This window comes from Pan paniscus, chromosome X (assembly GCF_029289425.2).
Source record: "Pan paniscus chromosome X, NHGRI_mPanPan1-v2.0_pri, whole genome shotgun sequence".
Classification (NCBI taxonomy): domain Eukaryota; kingdom Metazoa; phylum Chordata; class Mammalia; order Primates; family Hominidae; genus Pan; species Pan paniscus.
The window spans coordinates 117,705,879-117,723,200 of NC_073272.2; the positions used below are offsets into that span (position 1 = coordinate 117,705,879).

Consider the following 17,322-nt stretch of genomic DNA (forward strand, 5'->3'; position numbering starts at 1 on the left):
TTTCCCTTCAAAGTAATGAACTGACAATTCAGATTGAATGAGAGACCAAGTCCTTTGGTACTTTTGTGTGTGTGTATTGGGGTGGGGGAGGGAAATCATCAGTTTATGAGCTGATCAGTTTAGAACTACTCTGTGGATATTGTTCTTTCCACTGAATAAGTTTAATTTCAAAGGACGCAAGTTATATCAGGACCTGTGTAAACTGTCTAGTCCAGTACCTGGGCACAGAGAAAGCATTCAAAATGTTCATGCTTTTCTCCTTCCTTTCTTGGCATTGGCAAATTTGTTAACTTTACACAAAACTTATTTTGGGAGATATATAGAACTTGGACCTATTTTACTTATCTAAACCGGATGAGTCATTTTGATAGAATTGATAGAGTCACTTCTTCCCTCATGAGATAATACAGCTTCTCAAGCACTTTGATCCTCTGATATTAGGTGAAAACTGAAAAAGGTTTTTTTGGAACTCAGCTTTCTAATTTTAACTTTAACCTGCCCAGTTACTAAGTGTGTTGAGTTCTATGACTACAGGGTCAGTTTGTGGATTTCAGGGCTCCTTTCTGTATTAGAGGATTGGAAAGAGAATAGACTAATCTGGAGAATTGCATCTGAAAAGAACTGGCAGCACTGAGGGCAGAAAAAGGTTAGCGTCATTTACATTTTCCTCTATCCTTTGTGGAAGGTTGTATCATTTGCATAAGACACCGTGAGGAGATCTGGGTGGGCAACTTATAACCTAGAAATGTAGTGAGAAATCTTGATTTGTGGAAACAGATTGCCTTACTAGATATTGGTCATCAGAAATATGTTCTGTTCCTTGATATGATCTGGAGTGGCAAACTATACAATTTCTAAGGTTAATAGACTGAATTTGGGCACTTCAGAAATGTTCCTTGCTGTTGTGTGTTTGGGAGTACGCAGACTATGTCAACAAATTGTAGTAAACTGAATAGGCAGTGGAGACTTATCTCATGTTTTGTTAATTAGCACAATCCTAATACACAAGCTATTTCCTAAAATTAATTTATTTCTTGCATTTTCCTTCCAATGATTTCTTTGGGTTTGTTAATCTACTCTTTGAAAGCAAATTTAATAAGTTAAAAATCAGCCCAGTTTTTTTAGAGACTTTTAATTCCAGTACAGCCTACTTTTCTACAGTGGCAGATGATCTTCACTTGCCCAGCTTTGCAATATATGCCGTATTTATAATGCTTTTTTATTGATATTTTAGGTCAGGTTTTCTTTATTCTTTTCTTTTTTCTTTTCTTTTTTTTTTTTTTCCAAGATAGGGTCTCACTCTGTTGCCCAGGCTGGAGAGGTGGTGAGATCATGGCTCACTGCAGCATCAAACTCCTAAGCTCAAGTTATCTTCCCACAGGTGCATACCACCCTGCTCAGCTAAAGGTTTTTTTAGAGATGGGGTCTTGCTATGTTGCCCAGGCTGGTCTCAAACTCCTGGCTTCAAGTGATCCTCCCACCTCAGTCTCCCAGGGCGCTGGGATTACTGTCAGGCATGAGCCATCTCGCCAGGCCCAGGTTTTCTCATTTTTATCTTCATTTTTACATATGAGGAACATTTTTTTTTTTTTTTGAGATGGAGTCTCGCTCTGTCGCCCAGGCTGGAGTGCAGTGGCACGATCTCTGCTCACTGCAACCTTCGCCTCCCGGGTTCAAGAGAGTCTCCTGCCTCAGCCTCCTGAGTAGCTGGGACTACAGGTGTGCGCCACCACGCCCAGCTAATTTTTAGTAGAGATGGGGTTTCACCATGTTCGTCAGGCTGGTCTTGAACTCCTAACCTCATGGTCCGCCCGCCTCGGCCTCCCACAGTGCTGGGATTACAGGCGTGAGCCACCGCACCTGGCCTAGGAACCTTAGACTCAGAGACGGTTAAGTGAATTTGTCCTAGGAGAGAGCTTTTAAGTGGCAGAACTGGGATTTGAAACCAGCTCTTCAGACTCCTAGTCCAGTATTTTTTTTTTTTTTCTGTGGAGGGCGATGAGAGCAGTGACAGAGAGGTGGACAGAGATCCTCCCCTGGTAAATTCTGGAGTAAAATGCTTTAGGACCAAGTTGCTGAATTGAACTGATACATCTCCATTAAAACCAGCAGCCTAAACTTTTTTGTTCTCTTGGCAAGAAATTCCACTTTCTTTCAGCAACGTGTATTTTTGTTTTGTCAGATAGGAATTTTGCAAGATCATAGCCTGTTGCAGCTAGAAGGGACATCTAGTTAAACTCCTTCGTGTAAAATGTTGTGAAAACTGAAACCTAGAGAGAGAAAGCAACTTGTAAAAGCTGCCACAGCAAATTAATGGTGGAGCTAGGTCTAGAACCCGGATCAGTTTGACTGTCTGGCGTTCTTTCTGCTACCGGGCTGTCTTTTGATAGAGCAGGAAAGAGAAGAGGAATTGTGTGGTACACTAGAAAAGAGCCCTGCACTGTGAGTCATTTTATTTCCTCATCTTTAAATTGAGGGGATTACACTCTTGAGAACCCTTCCAACTCTAAATGTCTTTATATTGAGGTTTAATAGTGTGCTTGTATTGATAAGCTTTTGTTCTTGGTAAATCTTTCGTGATTTTTTTTTAATCTTTTCGTTTAACTTAATGGTATTTGGTACATAGTTCAAGACCCATAAATTTGAAATTAAGTATTTACTGGGTAAATTATATATGAGATGAATGCCCCTGCTAACTCATGTGGTTTATACTTACACATACTAAAGGCTGGCACTGAGAACATGTTGTAAAAATAAATGTAACATTTTCAGCACTCTTTTTTTTAGTGGCAGCCAAAATATTTTTGAGGCCTTGGAAGAAGGATAGAATCATAACATTTTTAGAGTAGGAAGGGACTGGAGATCATTTTAGCCCAGCCTTCCCTTTTAACTGAAAGTGAAATTTAGGGTCTGAGAGGGGAAGTGACACATTGCTAATAAGGGCAGACTTGGAACTAGAGCCCAGGTCTCTTGATTCCTCACTTATACCATGCTACCATGTCTGCGGAAGAAGGGAAAGTATTGCTGGCTATTCCTGCCATAGGTTTCTGGCACTTATCCTATTAGCTGGGCTTTTAAGATGGTTTACTTGACTGTTTCTTCATACCTTGCCTATCAGAGGTCTTGAACTATTTTAGAATCCTAAGTTTTGCTTACGAGTTTTTTCCAAGTGAAAGTGAAAAACAATGGCAAAATAGCTTGTCTAAGAACAGTGATTATTTGTATTATTTTATTCTTAGGCATTTAGTTAGTATTAACTGCAATCTACCATATTCAGATAGGAATAATGATAAAATCTTAAGTCATGGGAACTGAGACCAAACTGTCCTGAATAATTGTTAGGTCTGAAAAACAAAAAGGTGTGTAGCTGCCTTTGTTGAAAACTCAGCTTCTCACTTTACTTAGGTGTCAGAAACATTTCTCTCTGAATTGAAAATTGATACAAGTTTTAATTTAAAAAATACCTGTGCAATATTTATTACTTTAGGGAAGTTTCCTTAAAAATGGCTGTTTGTTGATGAGTTGACATTTGATCACAAATTTGATTACTGAAGGCTTTGAGGAGTGATAGAAGTATATTTACAAATGCTGTTTTATCGCACTCATGTAACATCATATTGAAGTGAGAAAAAACAACCCTCTACATATTAGTTAGTAAATTCAAGTTCTAAATTTAGTGACATCCGGCCGGGCACCATGACTCACGCCTGTAATCTCAGCAGTTTGGGAGGCTGAGGCGGGTGGATCACCTGAGGTCAGGAGTTCGAGACCAGCCTGGCCAACGTGGTCAAACCCCATCTCTACTAAAAATACAAAAATTAGCCGAGCATGGTAGCACACACCCAGCTACTTGGGAGGCTGAGGCAGGAGAATCGCTTGAACCCGGGAGGTGGAGGTTACAGTGAGCTGTGGTCATGCCACTGCACTCCAGCCTGGGCAACAGAGCAAGACTCCGTCTCAAAAATAAATAAATAAATAAACAAACTAACAATTTATATTTAGTGACATCTGACTGTCAGTTGGTAACTCATGGGGGTAGGATAGTCCATAGTGGCATGGCAATTTGGGGGCTCAAGTTGAATCTGTATAAACTCCTGTAAATTGGAAACTGTATTCTCTTCTTGTGATAATCTACTTCATAAGATAGGACAGATAAAATTTGTGTTGTTTGTTTTTTGTTTTTTGTTTTTTTTTTGAGACAGGGTCTCACTCTGTCACCCAGGCTAGAGTGCAATGGTGCAATCTCAGCTCACTGCAGCCTCGACCTCCCCAGGCTCAGGTGATCCTCCCACCTCAGCCTCCCAAGTAGCTGGGACCACATATGTGCACCACCACGCCCAGCTAATTTTTCTATATATATATATATATATATATATATATATATATATATATATATTTTTTTTTTTTTTTTTTTTTTTTTTTGTAGAGATGGGGTTTCACCATGTTGCCCAGGCTAGTCTCAAACTCCTGGGCTCAACTGATCCACCCAACCTCGACCTCCCAAAGTGCTGAGATTACAGGTATGCACCACTGCACCTGTCCCTTGATTTTAAAAAATATTAAAAACCTAAATAGTTTTAGGATGTGAAGTGTAGTGGTGGTCTTAAACAGAAAATAATTTCTAATTATTGGTATTTTAGACTTACGGTCTAACCTTTACATTACCCAACACTCCATGTGTTTGTACTCTTAAGTTCATTGTTAAGACTTTGACAGAATCAGGTGAATTTGCCAGGCAAGCACCTTTAAGAGGCTGCTTGTTTCCTCCTCATACTCTGCAATTTTGTTAGTTACTTCCTGGGGTAGTAGTGGAGGTGGAGGAAGGGAGTATAAAGAGATCATGCAGGTTGTGGTGATGGAGGTGGAAGAGGTAAAGGGAGCCCCAGCAGTAGGTATAGAGACCAAGTTACAGTGCTGCTTCCTGGGGCATGGATAACTGAGATAAGACAAATCCCATCATTTTGATACACATGTTCACAGCATGAATTAAATAACCCCTTCTCTAAGAGATTAATAACCTATAAGAAATACCTCAAATCAAAGTTAAAGTAACAAAAATTGTAGGTACTTTATGATGTCCTACTGATATTTAGCTTGAATTGATAAATAACCTATGTTTCTCATTTCTATCCATAGTTAGGCTGATATCTACAAACTTTCACAAGGTCTGTTCCCCTCTCACTGTTGGATATTATTCAGCTAACCAGCTAAACCTTTAATAGGGTGCTTTCCTTACTCTTCAGAGTGAAACTCTTTCTATTCCCTTATTTCAAACTCAGCAGTGTTTGTGTTAGTCTGTCATCTCATGATTCAAAACCGAGGAAAAAGCACCTACGACATAATGTGGGCCTCATACCTGATGGCAACCCTGATGTTTTTCCTCAGTCAGTATACAAATTTATCTTGGTTACTATAGCAACCAGTCTATCAGTTATTCTTCTAGCTCTTTTGCCTTCTCTCAGATACTAGGATTACCATATAATCAGGTTCTGCCAGAGCGCTTCAGGTCTTAGAGTTCTATTACCAGCTGCAACTGTCTGGCAGTTCACAGTTTGGCATTCCATCAGAGTCAGTTGTTTTTTAACTCCACAAAACCTTTTTGTCTCCAAACCGTTTTAAACATTTTAAACATATATAATTTAACAAAAACATGTTTAGGCAGCAATTTCCTCATACTAATTTTCTTAATCCAGTGTTAGTCATTGCCCTGAAGATTGAATGCATTGCATCACTGCATCCAATAGCCATCCCTTTATAATAACAAGTAGAATCAATTTCCAGATCGAGGGTGACCATTTAGGAAATATATTTGCAAATGTGATTTTAGACTCAGTATCATCACAAACTAGCTAAAATGACTTAAAAGCATCTTGATCATCAGCAGCTACCAAATAATCCAGCTTTTAACAAAAATGATTTCTATAGGTTGTAGAAAGAATGTTTGGCCTTTAGATTAATTCATTTTAATTTGAGAAAACTGTTTAGAAAACTAATAGGAAGGTGTTATCTTTTGTAGCCCTTGAATAAACAGGAAGAGAACAGTAAAGACTGAATAGTTGTATGGGTCTTTTTTTTTATATTTATTTGGCATACTTTTTTAACTCTTAAAAACCTCAGAATTCATGTAACTAAAATAGTTTTAAATTATAAATATGTTTACCTGTTTTGGTCAAAACAAGGATTGGCCAGGTACAGAAGCTCATGCCTGTAATCCCAGTGCCATGAGAGGCTGAGGTGGAGGGATCACTTGAAGCCAGGAGTTTGAGACCAGCCTGGGCAATGTAGCAAGACCTCATCTCTACAAAAAGTTTTTAAAAATTAGTTGGGCATGTTGGTGCATGCCTATAGTTCTAGCTATTTGGGAGATTGGGGCAGGAGGATTCCTTGAGCCCAGGAGGTCGAGGGTGCAGTGAGCTATGGTCACGCCACTGTACTCTGGCCTGGGCGATGGAGCCAGACTCTTGTCTCTTAAAAAAAAAAAAAACTATAGTTAAATTATGATAATGCTTCAAGGAAATCTTTAATTGTACAAATAGACTTAAGACTGGTTTCACTTTCTCCACAGAGTCCTGATCTTTAAAATTTTTCAAAGGGGGAGTCAGTTTTTTAAAAAATCTGAGGATGAAATATAAGATTTTTTGAAACTTCTGAGGGAAAACTTGAATGGTATTTTTTTTATTATACTTTAAGTTCTGGGGTACATGTGCAGAACGTGCAGTTTTGTTACATAGGTATACACTGAATGGTATTTTCTAATAGGTATCCTATACAGAACAAGCCATACCTGTAACAAGCTATCTATATCTGTATAAAACCTACTTGGCCACTACTAATTGTAATAGACTATTCCAGTACAAAACTCACTGAACCATGGGCATTCTTAGGAACCACAGATCAAACTTTCTAGAGAACCTATAAATAGTATGTAGTGCTGTATGCAAACTCACTGTCCCAGGAGCAAGCATCCTGATTACTAAGCAAGCTCAAGAGAAGAGGTGGGAGTATTCTTTCTGACATTGTTCTTGAACTGGTAAGAATAGCTGTGGATGAACTTAATATCCATAGTCCTCTTTTAATTCTGTGCCTGAAAGTATTTATTGAAATTGGAAGACTAAGGGAATCATCTTTCTGGTTATTAGCAGTACTGTTAACAATTGAATTTTTTTTTAAATCTGTCTTTTAAAATATATTACCTATCCATGCCAAACTAAAATGGCAGGTGGATTGAACATTTCACTCAGCCCCAACTCCACCCCTTTCACTGCCAGCTTTTTCTTTCCTAGCATAGTCAATGTCATTAGTACAGAGATTTCCTAGTATAACTACTTCTTGTCCCTTAAAACTGAGAAGGGTCAGTGATGGAAGAAATATAAAGGGTGGGAACTTTTGGAAGGAGTAAGGGAAAAATTGGTTGCATTGGATATGGTGGACAAGTTGGTAAAGACTAGTGTTACAGGTGGTGCTTAGTCATTGGATTAGTGAAAGATGGGTGAGCAGAATGAACAAGTAGCTTGATAAAACTAGTAGCTTTGTGAGTGAAAGCAAGTAGATTTGTCTGTATTTTGCAATGGGTATTTTATCTTTATTAGCTTGGCTTAAGGGTTAAGGTTAATGATTGAGATCAGTCCTTTTTCCTTTAAGTGCACCTTACTGTGCCTATTATGTCCCAGATCATAGCCCTTAGCTGTTGACTTTTAACCTTTGCCTTATTTCCCAGCATAGTCCACAGTTATGTCTAGCAGTGCACACAAGGTTTAGTTGGGGAGGCGGGTGGTGAGTAAGCATGCTCTGTGGTATCTGCTGCTCTTCACAATTGGTTCTGATTTTGAACTTCCTGGTTCTCTCCAATCTCCAGTCACCCCTAAACACACACAGGTACCAGTTCCTATAAGAGGAGGTAGGTAAGGGAGCTGAGGCAAAGAGAGTGCTTTGGATGTATAGGATCTTCATAACTTGAGGACATCCTATACCCAGTAAATATTAAATGTTAACAGTGAAACCTTGGGTGGTGTTGCCAGTTATCCTGCATTCCTGTCAGTTCCTTGTTACCAACTTTTTTTTCAGGAATGAATGTGTTCACAGTAAGAAAGAAATATTATAGTGCTACATGTTACATGCAAAGAACGATAACACCATAACACCATAATGCTAACTAATGGTGGGCATTTGTTTTCAAAGTTCTTTTAAAAAGTTACTGTTTCAAACAATGAAAAGCAGTATTTTTATGCCCTTCATTTTAAGCTTTGACATAATTGATTACGGTATGGTAGCCAGGTCAGAAAATGACCTTGCTTCTGAAAAAGCTGGAATCCCAGACACTGTTCACTGTATTTCAAAGAGTTATGTTCTTTGTTCCTAAGGGAAACCCCCTCAGGATATGAGCCATTGCTGATTTGGGTTTCAGTGCCATGTCAAAAAGTCTTAATCCCAGATTTTTTTTTTCCTACAATTGTTTTATAGATTGTTGTCAGTTGCTTAGTTAGGCCACAGTACTGTATTGTGTTTTGTTTTTATTTTAGTATAACTGATTCATTTTTTTGGCCACAAGCCTCTAACTAGAAACACAATGTTTCTTTTTCTCTTTCCCTTCAAATGTGTTTTGTAGCAGTCACAGAGAGTGACAGCTTTGTCACTCTTTGTGACTACCTACCTAATCAAACCTCTATTGGCTTTCAAACTAATGGGAAAAATGTATTCCTAATAGCTGGGTAATTATAAAAAAATTAAATGATTAGTAATTACTGTTTAAGATATAAATAAGATTGAACAATTTGTAATAATAAATAGTAAAGGGCTTAAACTTGACCTACATAGTGTGTTCTGTAGGTAAGCATTCTAGATAATTGAAGATTTTTGTAGAATATATATATCAAGTCATTGATATATATTTCTTTCTTTTTTTTTTTTTTTGAGACAGAGTCTTGTTCTGTCACCAGGCTGGAGTGCAGTGGCACAATCTCGGCTTACTGCAACCTCCACCTCCCGGGTTCAAGCGATTCTGTTGCCTCAGCCTCCGGAGTAGCTGGCATGCCACCATGCCCAGCTAATTTTTGTATTTTTAGTAGAGATGGGGTTTCACCATGTTGGCCGGGATGGTCTCAATCTCTTGACCTCGTGATCCTCCCACCTCGGCCTCTCAAAGTGCTGGGATTACAGGCATGAGCCACTGTACCTGGCCTGATATATATTTCATTAGAAAAAGAATGTAGAAGTAGAAATTCAAGTACATAAAGCATAGAAATTAAATTTAGAAAATAAAGTACTTAATGGCAAATTTTACTGAAATATATTTGAGTTTTTGTTATTCATGATATTGCAGGAAAACATGAATAATTAAAAGCTGTCAGTTACACAACAATCTCAGGTCAGTCATTAGTTTACCATCAAAACTTTTATCAAAGATAATAACAGTAGGTTTTCTTTAATTTTAAAAAATAAATAGTTTGGTTTGAGTTTTGTTCCTCTGCTCATCTTTGGTGATGAGCAGTGAACTCAAAAGAAGAAAAACAAGAAATCTTGAAGTCTGAGTAGTTCACTAATAGAATTTATCAATTTAAATTTTTAAAAAGGGGGGCTCACGACAGGTGCTTTAGAATGCTAGTTTTTATTTAGAAGTTACTGGCATTTACTTTTAAAAATTAGTACCCCACCAGGTGTGGTGGCTCATGCCTGTAATCCCAGCTACCCAGGAGGTTGAGGCAGGAAGACCCTTTGAGGCCAGGTACTTGAGACCACACCGGCCAACATAGTGAAACCCTGTCTCTAACATTTTTTTTTTAAACTTAACCAGGCATGGTGGTACTTGCCTGTAGTCCCAGCTAGGTGGGCGTAGAGGGGGATTACTGGAGCCCAAGAATTCAAGGCTATAGTGAGCCATAATCACACCACTGCATTCCAGCCTGGGCAACAGAGTGAGACCCCGACTCTTAAAACACACACAGCTGGGCGCGGTGGCTCATGCCTGTAATCCCAGCACTTTGGGAGGCCGAGGCGGGCAGATCATGAGGTCAGGAGATCAAGACCATCCTGGCCAACATGGTGAAACCTCATCTCTACTAAAGATACAAAAAATTAGCTGGGCATGGTGGTACACGTCTGTAGTCACAAACTAGCTAAAAATGACTTAAAAGCATCTTGATCATCAGCAGCTACCAAATAACCCAGCTTTTAACAAAAATGATTTCTATAGGTTGTAGAAAGAATGTTTGGCCTTTAGATTAATTCATTTTAATTTGAGAAAACTGTTTAGAAAACTAATAGGAAGTGTTATCTTTCTTTTGTAGCCCTTGAATAAACAGGAAGAGAACAGTAAAGACTGGATAGTTGTATGGGTCTTTATTTTTAAAAAGCCATATGTCTTTCTTTTTTTATATTTATTTGACAAACTTTTTTAACTCTTAAAAACTTCAGAATTCATATAACTAAAATAGTTTTAAATTTTAAATATGTTAACCTGTTTTGCTCAAAGTAAGGATTGGCCAGGTACAGAAGCTCACGCCCAGTGCCATGAGAGGCTGAGGTGGACGGATCACTTGAAGCCAGGAGTTTGAGACCAGCCTGGGCAATGTAGCAAGACCTCATCTCTACAAAAAGTTTTTAAAAATTATCTGGGCATGATGGCACATGCCTGTAGTCCTAGCTATTTGGGAGGCTGAGGCAGGGGAATCGCTTGAACCCAGGAGGTGGAGATTGCGGTGAGCCGAGATGGCACCACTGCACTCCAGCCTGGCGACAGAGCGAGACTCCGTCTAAAACAAACAAAAAAGAAAAAACCACCACCACACACAGATTAGTACTCCATTTAATGTTTTAGGTAACTTACAAAACCATATTAATATGGCCAGGCATGGTGTATCACACCTGTAATCCCAGCACTTTGGGAGGCCGAGGCAGGTGGATCACTTGAGGTCAGGAGTTCCAGATCAGCCTGGCCAACATGGTGAAACTCCATCTCTACTAAAAATACAGAAAGTTAGCCGGGCATGGTGGCACACAGGAGCTCCTCCAGCTACTCGGTAGACTGATGCAGGAGAATCCCTTGAACCCGGGAAACAGAGGTTGCAGTGAGCCAAGATCACACCACTGCACTCCAGCCTGGGCGACAGAGTGAGACTCCATCTCAAAACCAAAAAAAAATCTTAGCACTTTAGCTTGATAAAGCTTCTGTAATACGGCCTGTAGCCCAACATCTTGTTTACTTTTTCAAAAGTAACAGTGATCTAGCATGATTGCATTAGATATTGATTTCTCTAGGCAGGCATAAATTTAGTTATCTGTTTCTGTCTTGATTTTACTGGAAATTACTTTAAGTCATTAATAGATTTGACTTTTATTCTAACCTACTTTAACAAATTGGGACATGGTGATATAGCTGCCTTGCCTTGGTGTTATTGTTTTACTGTAGGTATTTATTGAATGGTTGTGAATGTGCAGAATAGAATGTTTTTAGTTTGGAATCCTTGAGTAGGCCCAGGAAAGTGGTTTTCTGTTTTTGTCAGTAAATACATTATTAAGCTGTTCTTTTAGGAATATGGCATAAAGCTGCACTACATATATCATTTTTGAAAAATCAGGTTGTCATTTTAGATAAGGTATAATTGTAAGAAGGTCCACTTGAAGTTTTGTAATTACCCTGTATGTGAACAGATGTATATTTCACAACAAAGTTTCCTTTAATTTCATTAAAGATCATTTACAAATATTGCCACAAAACCTTTCAAAAAACATAGGGCCATTGTGCCAAATTTTCTCACTATTTCTATTAATATCATTGATAAAATAATTATTAGTTAATTTTAGATGTAATCTGCTATGCTTTCATAGTATTTAAAATTTAAATGTCCTTTCAAAAGGTAATAAAAGTAATAATTCACATCTTGAAGATTCAGTTAATATCCTATTAGATAATTGTCATAACTATTCTCAGCTTTTTGTGAATGTTGTTAATAAACCAGTATTGCTTTGCATCCAAGGAAATTCGAGTGATTTCTATTTTCTGCTGCCTAGTTACCTGAGATTTTGGGATGTACTAGGAAAATCAGACTAATTTATGATTGCCTAGCACTTATTTTTTTCCTACTGTTTTTAGACTTTTCAGGTTTAGTTGGTATTATCACTTTTGGTAGTAGTCAACTTAAAATTATTAGTAGTCAACTTAAAATAGGACTGTGAGAATGAGAGTGGTACTGTTACAAATTATTTAGGTTTGAAAGGCCAGCAGATGATTTTTCTCTTAGATGCCATTTCTTCAATTTGAGTAGTACTGTCTTTAGGTTGAAGGTGCTTATATACATTTCAACTCCAGTGTACAGTATTACATACCACATTTTAAAAGCTGTGCACTTAAAGCAAGATTTAAGAACAAAGCAGAACAGTCTCTTGTTCTCTAAACTTGAAGTGTTTTTAATTTTTGGTTCAACCTAGGGTTAGTTTTGTTTGTTTTTATTTTTGTTTTTTGCTTCATTTTTTGTTGTCATCATTTTTCTGCCTGGCCTCAGTGGGCCCAAGAAAGAGTTCTTGTTAAGTGTTTCCTGAGCACCAGACACGTGATTCCCTGTTTAGACTTAGCACTTCAGTGTCGGTCTTAGTTTGCTATCAAATCTTACTGTTTCAACTTGCTGGACTTTAGAAATCAAAACTCTTTAATTAGTTGCTTACTTTAATGACTGGCTAAGTCCTTATCTATGCTCATACCCTGTTCACCTCAAGGACCTTAGAATCCTAGCGCCTTCTTTGTACAGGCAAGCTATTCTTTGCTTTGCTTGATTCAGTTCCTTGGTGCACTGCTTAAGCTCATCTTACTTTTATATTTTCTTTATAACAAAGGATAGAGGGGGATAAAGACAAAATCAAGCTGTAGGGTAATTTCCTGGTGAACCTTTTGTAGTCACTTTCATGTAAGAAAAATGTTTCCCAAGCAACCAGCTTTATTCTAGCTGACTCACTTTGTACTCCCTCCTTCCATGTCATTGCTCCTTTTTACCTCTTTAGGAGTCTTAGGAGTCTGTTAGGAATTTTGCAACCTGACAAAAGGCTTCTGCAGAGCCAACCACCTTTTTTTTTCCTCAGGGCCTGAAAAAAAAGTGAGTCTTCCTACTGACAGGAAAATAAAAAGAGACCTTGTTAGTCAATTTTTTTCTGTATGTTCAATTGTTCTGGTATATTCTTTTCCTTGAGTATAAAGAAAAGTCTGAAAATAATGGTAAGTGTGAGATTGCTCTGATATTTCCTTTTTGTACTTTAGGAGGTGGTTCTTTGAGTTCCTAGTTGTTTAGTTGAATATGAAGCAGGTGGCAAATGTAAGTTTAGTCTACACACTGATTCCTTCCTGTTCGCAGAAGGGTTCGTGTGTTCGTTTTTAAATAATCTTCGGGTAAGGAATAGAGAAACACCAAGCCCAAGAGGCAGAAGGATCTGTCTATAGCTAATGAGTGAGAAACTAACTGTGGGATGGTTTATGGTCTCTGGCTCTTTGAAACCACAGAAATTTAAAGTTATTTTTAAAAAGCCAACTTGACTGGGCACAATGGCTCATGCCTGTAATCCCGAGGCAGGCAGGGAGGCCAAGGCAGACAGATTTCTTGAGCCCAAGAGTTCAAGAACAGCCTGGGCAATATGGTGAAACCCCATCTCCTCAAAAAAATTAAAAAATTTAAAAAAAAATTAGCCATATGTGGTGGTGCATGCCTGTAGTCCCAGCTACTCTGGAGGCTAAGGTGGGAGGATCACTTGAGCCTGAGAGGCGAAGGTTGCAATGACCTGAGATCATGCCACACTGCACTACAGTCTGGGAAACAGAGACCTTGTCTCAAAAAAAAAATAATAACTACACCTAAGCACTTACACCATTATTTTAAGTCCTGATTACTTTAAGGCCATACCACATGAGTGCTGAAGATCTGAGTTTAAAATTGGAAAAGGTGTTCCTATAATTGCCTGGAGAAAAACCAATAATTGCCCAGAGAAAAACCACTTGCAGAAGCTATGAAAAACCAAGTTAGATTCCTACTAGTCAGCCACGTCAGTAGCTGATTTCAAAATATGAGTTTTGCAGTAAGCCAGGCAAGACAGTACAAGTAGCTTCTATTTGGGGAATCTAATCTATATAGATTCTTAATACATACTTGCATTGATTGCCATTCAAATCTAGGAGCTATTAGTGCTTCAGCTGTGGGAAAATTGTGAGATTATGCATTGACAGAATTGAGAAGCAAATTCTACTTCACGTTGCAGAAGGCTCATCAGATTGTAGATTGATATAGAAATAATATAACAAATATTTCTACTACGCTTTTTGTAAAGTGAGGAGATTGTTCTAAAGTGACTTTGTATGTGTAATAACTGAATCCCTTTTTAATGACAAAATAATTTTAATTGATATTTATCTAGAAAGTTGGCTGTTGATGGTTATTTGACCTATACAGGTTAACCTCATTTTGAACATGTTGACTGAGGACAGTTTCAGTGATTATAAGTCAAATCACATATCTAGAGATTTTGTCAATGTATTACAGTAGCCATCTTGGTTTTGTGGGGCAATCTAAGCCAAAAATAATGAAGCTGTTTATATACCTTCCTGCTTTTTGCTGAGCATTTTTGATAAATGTACATAATACCATACATGTAGTATTTGCATTTAAGCCTATTCAGTGCATGCACTGTCTGGAAGAGCTCTGACTAAATAGACACATGTGCAAATTTTTTCCCCATTCAGTGAACACTATTAAAAAATCAGATGAATACTTATACAGTGGCATTGGCCATGCAATTCTTCCTGCTTTGTCCCTTTATCACACACTAACAGAACGTAGGATTAATTATCCACCTAATTAACTTGGGGGTGGGGTAGAGTTGCTGGATAAAGTACAAGACACTCAGTTCAATTCCAATTTCAGATAAACATACTAAAAATGTATTCATTGTTTATCTGAAATTGGAATTGAACTGGGCATCCTTTATTTTTAGTTGCTAAATCTGGCAACCCTAGGTGGGGAAGAGGCAGGAGACTAGTAGATATAGGCACAGTTGTGAGATTTAAATACACCATGCAATGACAAGAGTAACCTTTACTCTCATGGGAATACTAAGTGTTTTTTAGCGCGATGCTGTTTATTTTAGTGTCCAATGCTTTTTTCTTTTTTTTTGAAAATGCATCAATGCTCAAAGCTCAAAAATAGTAAAACGTGGCTCACACTTATAATCCCAGCACTTTGGGAGGCAGAGAGGCAGGCAGATCACCTGAGGTCAGGAGTTCAAGACCAGTCTGGTCAACATGGTGAAACCCCGTCTCTACTAAAAAAAAAATACAAAAGTTAGCTGGGCGTGGTGGCAGGCACGTGCAATCCCAGCTACTTTGGAGGCTGAGGCAGGAGAATTGCTTGAACCGGGAGGTGGAGGTTGCAGTGAGCCAAGATCGTGCCGTTGTACTCCAGCCTGGGAGATAAGAGTGAAACTCCGTCTCAAAAAAAAATAAAAGGGAGAAAAAAGAAAAAAATAGAAAAATGTAACAACATATTGTTTAGGGATACATGCACGTATGATGAAACTATTTTTGAAAACAAAAAATTAAGGGAACAATAAGCGAAATCTGGGATAGTGGTTACCTCTAAGGGAGCAGCAAGCAGATGGAATAAAGCACATAGTAGCTGCACTGGTATTAATGCTAATTCTCAGTTAATGTGGTAAGTGACAGGATGTATTTTTTTATGCTTCATAATTACGTGTACACATTGCACATATCAAATACAGAATAGCATTTTAAAAGATAAGTTAAAACAGACTTCAATAAGAAAATTAGCCTATGTGCAAAATTTAACTGTATATACTTTCTAAAATAAATCCAAAATCCAAAAAGTAAGGTCAAAAGGCATTCTGAAATTTACCAGTTTGCTAAAGATCATATTGAGTAATTAATAGATTCTAGAATGATTACTTATCTGCTGTAATACATCTAAAATAATTAAACTCTTTGGTTTGTGAAAATTTCATTTTTATTACTTGATGTCTACAGTGATGAATCTTCAGTTTTTGTCTTTACTTGGAAAGATTACTGATTGTTCAGATATATTATATGCCAAATTAAAGGAAAGAAAAACAGCAGGTAGAGCATGCATTAAGTGATTAATTCAAATGAGCTAGGCCTAAACTTTAGGATTCCTGGAACAAAAAATCAGAAATCTCTGTTTTCCTTGATTAATTTTTAAAAGTTAGATTTCTAACTCCTCGTTTGTAAATACTATTATGACAGTCTACAATATCCATCAGTAAGCAGAAAAATTCATCTTTAGCAAGTGCCAGTTTAGAGCATTAAGCTGAAGTTAGTGTTTAGTGTAAATTTATTTAGTGTTTTAAAGCACTTCTAGCTCTCTATAGTCTTATATAATTTTGTCTTGTAGAAATAGCTGGAGGGTCTATTCCAGAAAGCCTATCCAAATATGTCCTCTTCTCCCACTTACATACACACTTAGGTGCCCCTCCTCTGTGCTTCAAGGTTATCATGTGCTTGTGTCTCTCATTGCAATTGTTATCTTATATTGAAATTATGTGTTATATTTTCCTCAGCTTATCAGATTGTGACCTTTCTGTGGGCAAGGGCTGGATCTTTCTCACCCTTTGTATTTCAATGCCTGAAAGTGCCTGGCACATGGTAGATAACCAATAAGGATTTGTTGACTGAATGAAGGGGCCTAAAGACTCAACTAATACAGCTCCTTCATTTTACAGGTGTGGAAACTGAGGTTTAAAGAGATTGTGGCTTTAGAAATAGAAACAAGACCACAGAGATTGTCTGTTCCAGCCTTCTACAATATCCCTATTGAGACATCATTGAGTTTCTGTTTTAATACTTTATCAGGGAAGCAGCTCATGGCTTTTTCTAAACTCAAGTTGTTACTGAGATTGTTAGGTTGAACAAAAGCCTATCTCTTTGTAATTTCTACTCTTAGTCCTAGTTCTGCTGCATAATGCTTCAAACATTTGAAAACAACTACTTTTCTTCCTTATCTTCTTCTGGTTAGCCATCATTTAGTTCTTTATATCATTCCACTTAGTTTCTAGAACATTCACCAAATTGATTTCTCTCTTCTGAATATGTTCTGTTTCATCAGTGTTCCTTTTAAAATGAATCTCAAAAAGTATATGATGTTCCTAAGTGTGCTTTTATCAGTAAGAAGTAGAAGAGAACTTACCATTCCCCTTGCTCTGGACATGATAGTTCTGATAATTCAGCCTAAAAACACAGTAGTTTTGGCAGCCATATCACAGTCTTTGTCTGAGCAATCAACCAAAATACCTAAATGTTTTCACATGATTTGCTGTTAAGCC

The 17,322-nt window shown here is 37.7% G+C and overlaps 1 protein-coding gene across 2 annotated transcripts in view; it reads left to right on the forward strand.

Annotated features, from left to right (window-relative positions):
- The window catches only part of WDR44 (WD repeat domain 44), a 106,788-nt gene that overhangs the window by 2,003 nt on the left and 87,463 nt on the right, over positions 1 to 17,322 (forward strand). The gene's annotated exons all lie outside the window — the stretch shown is intronic.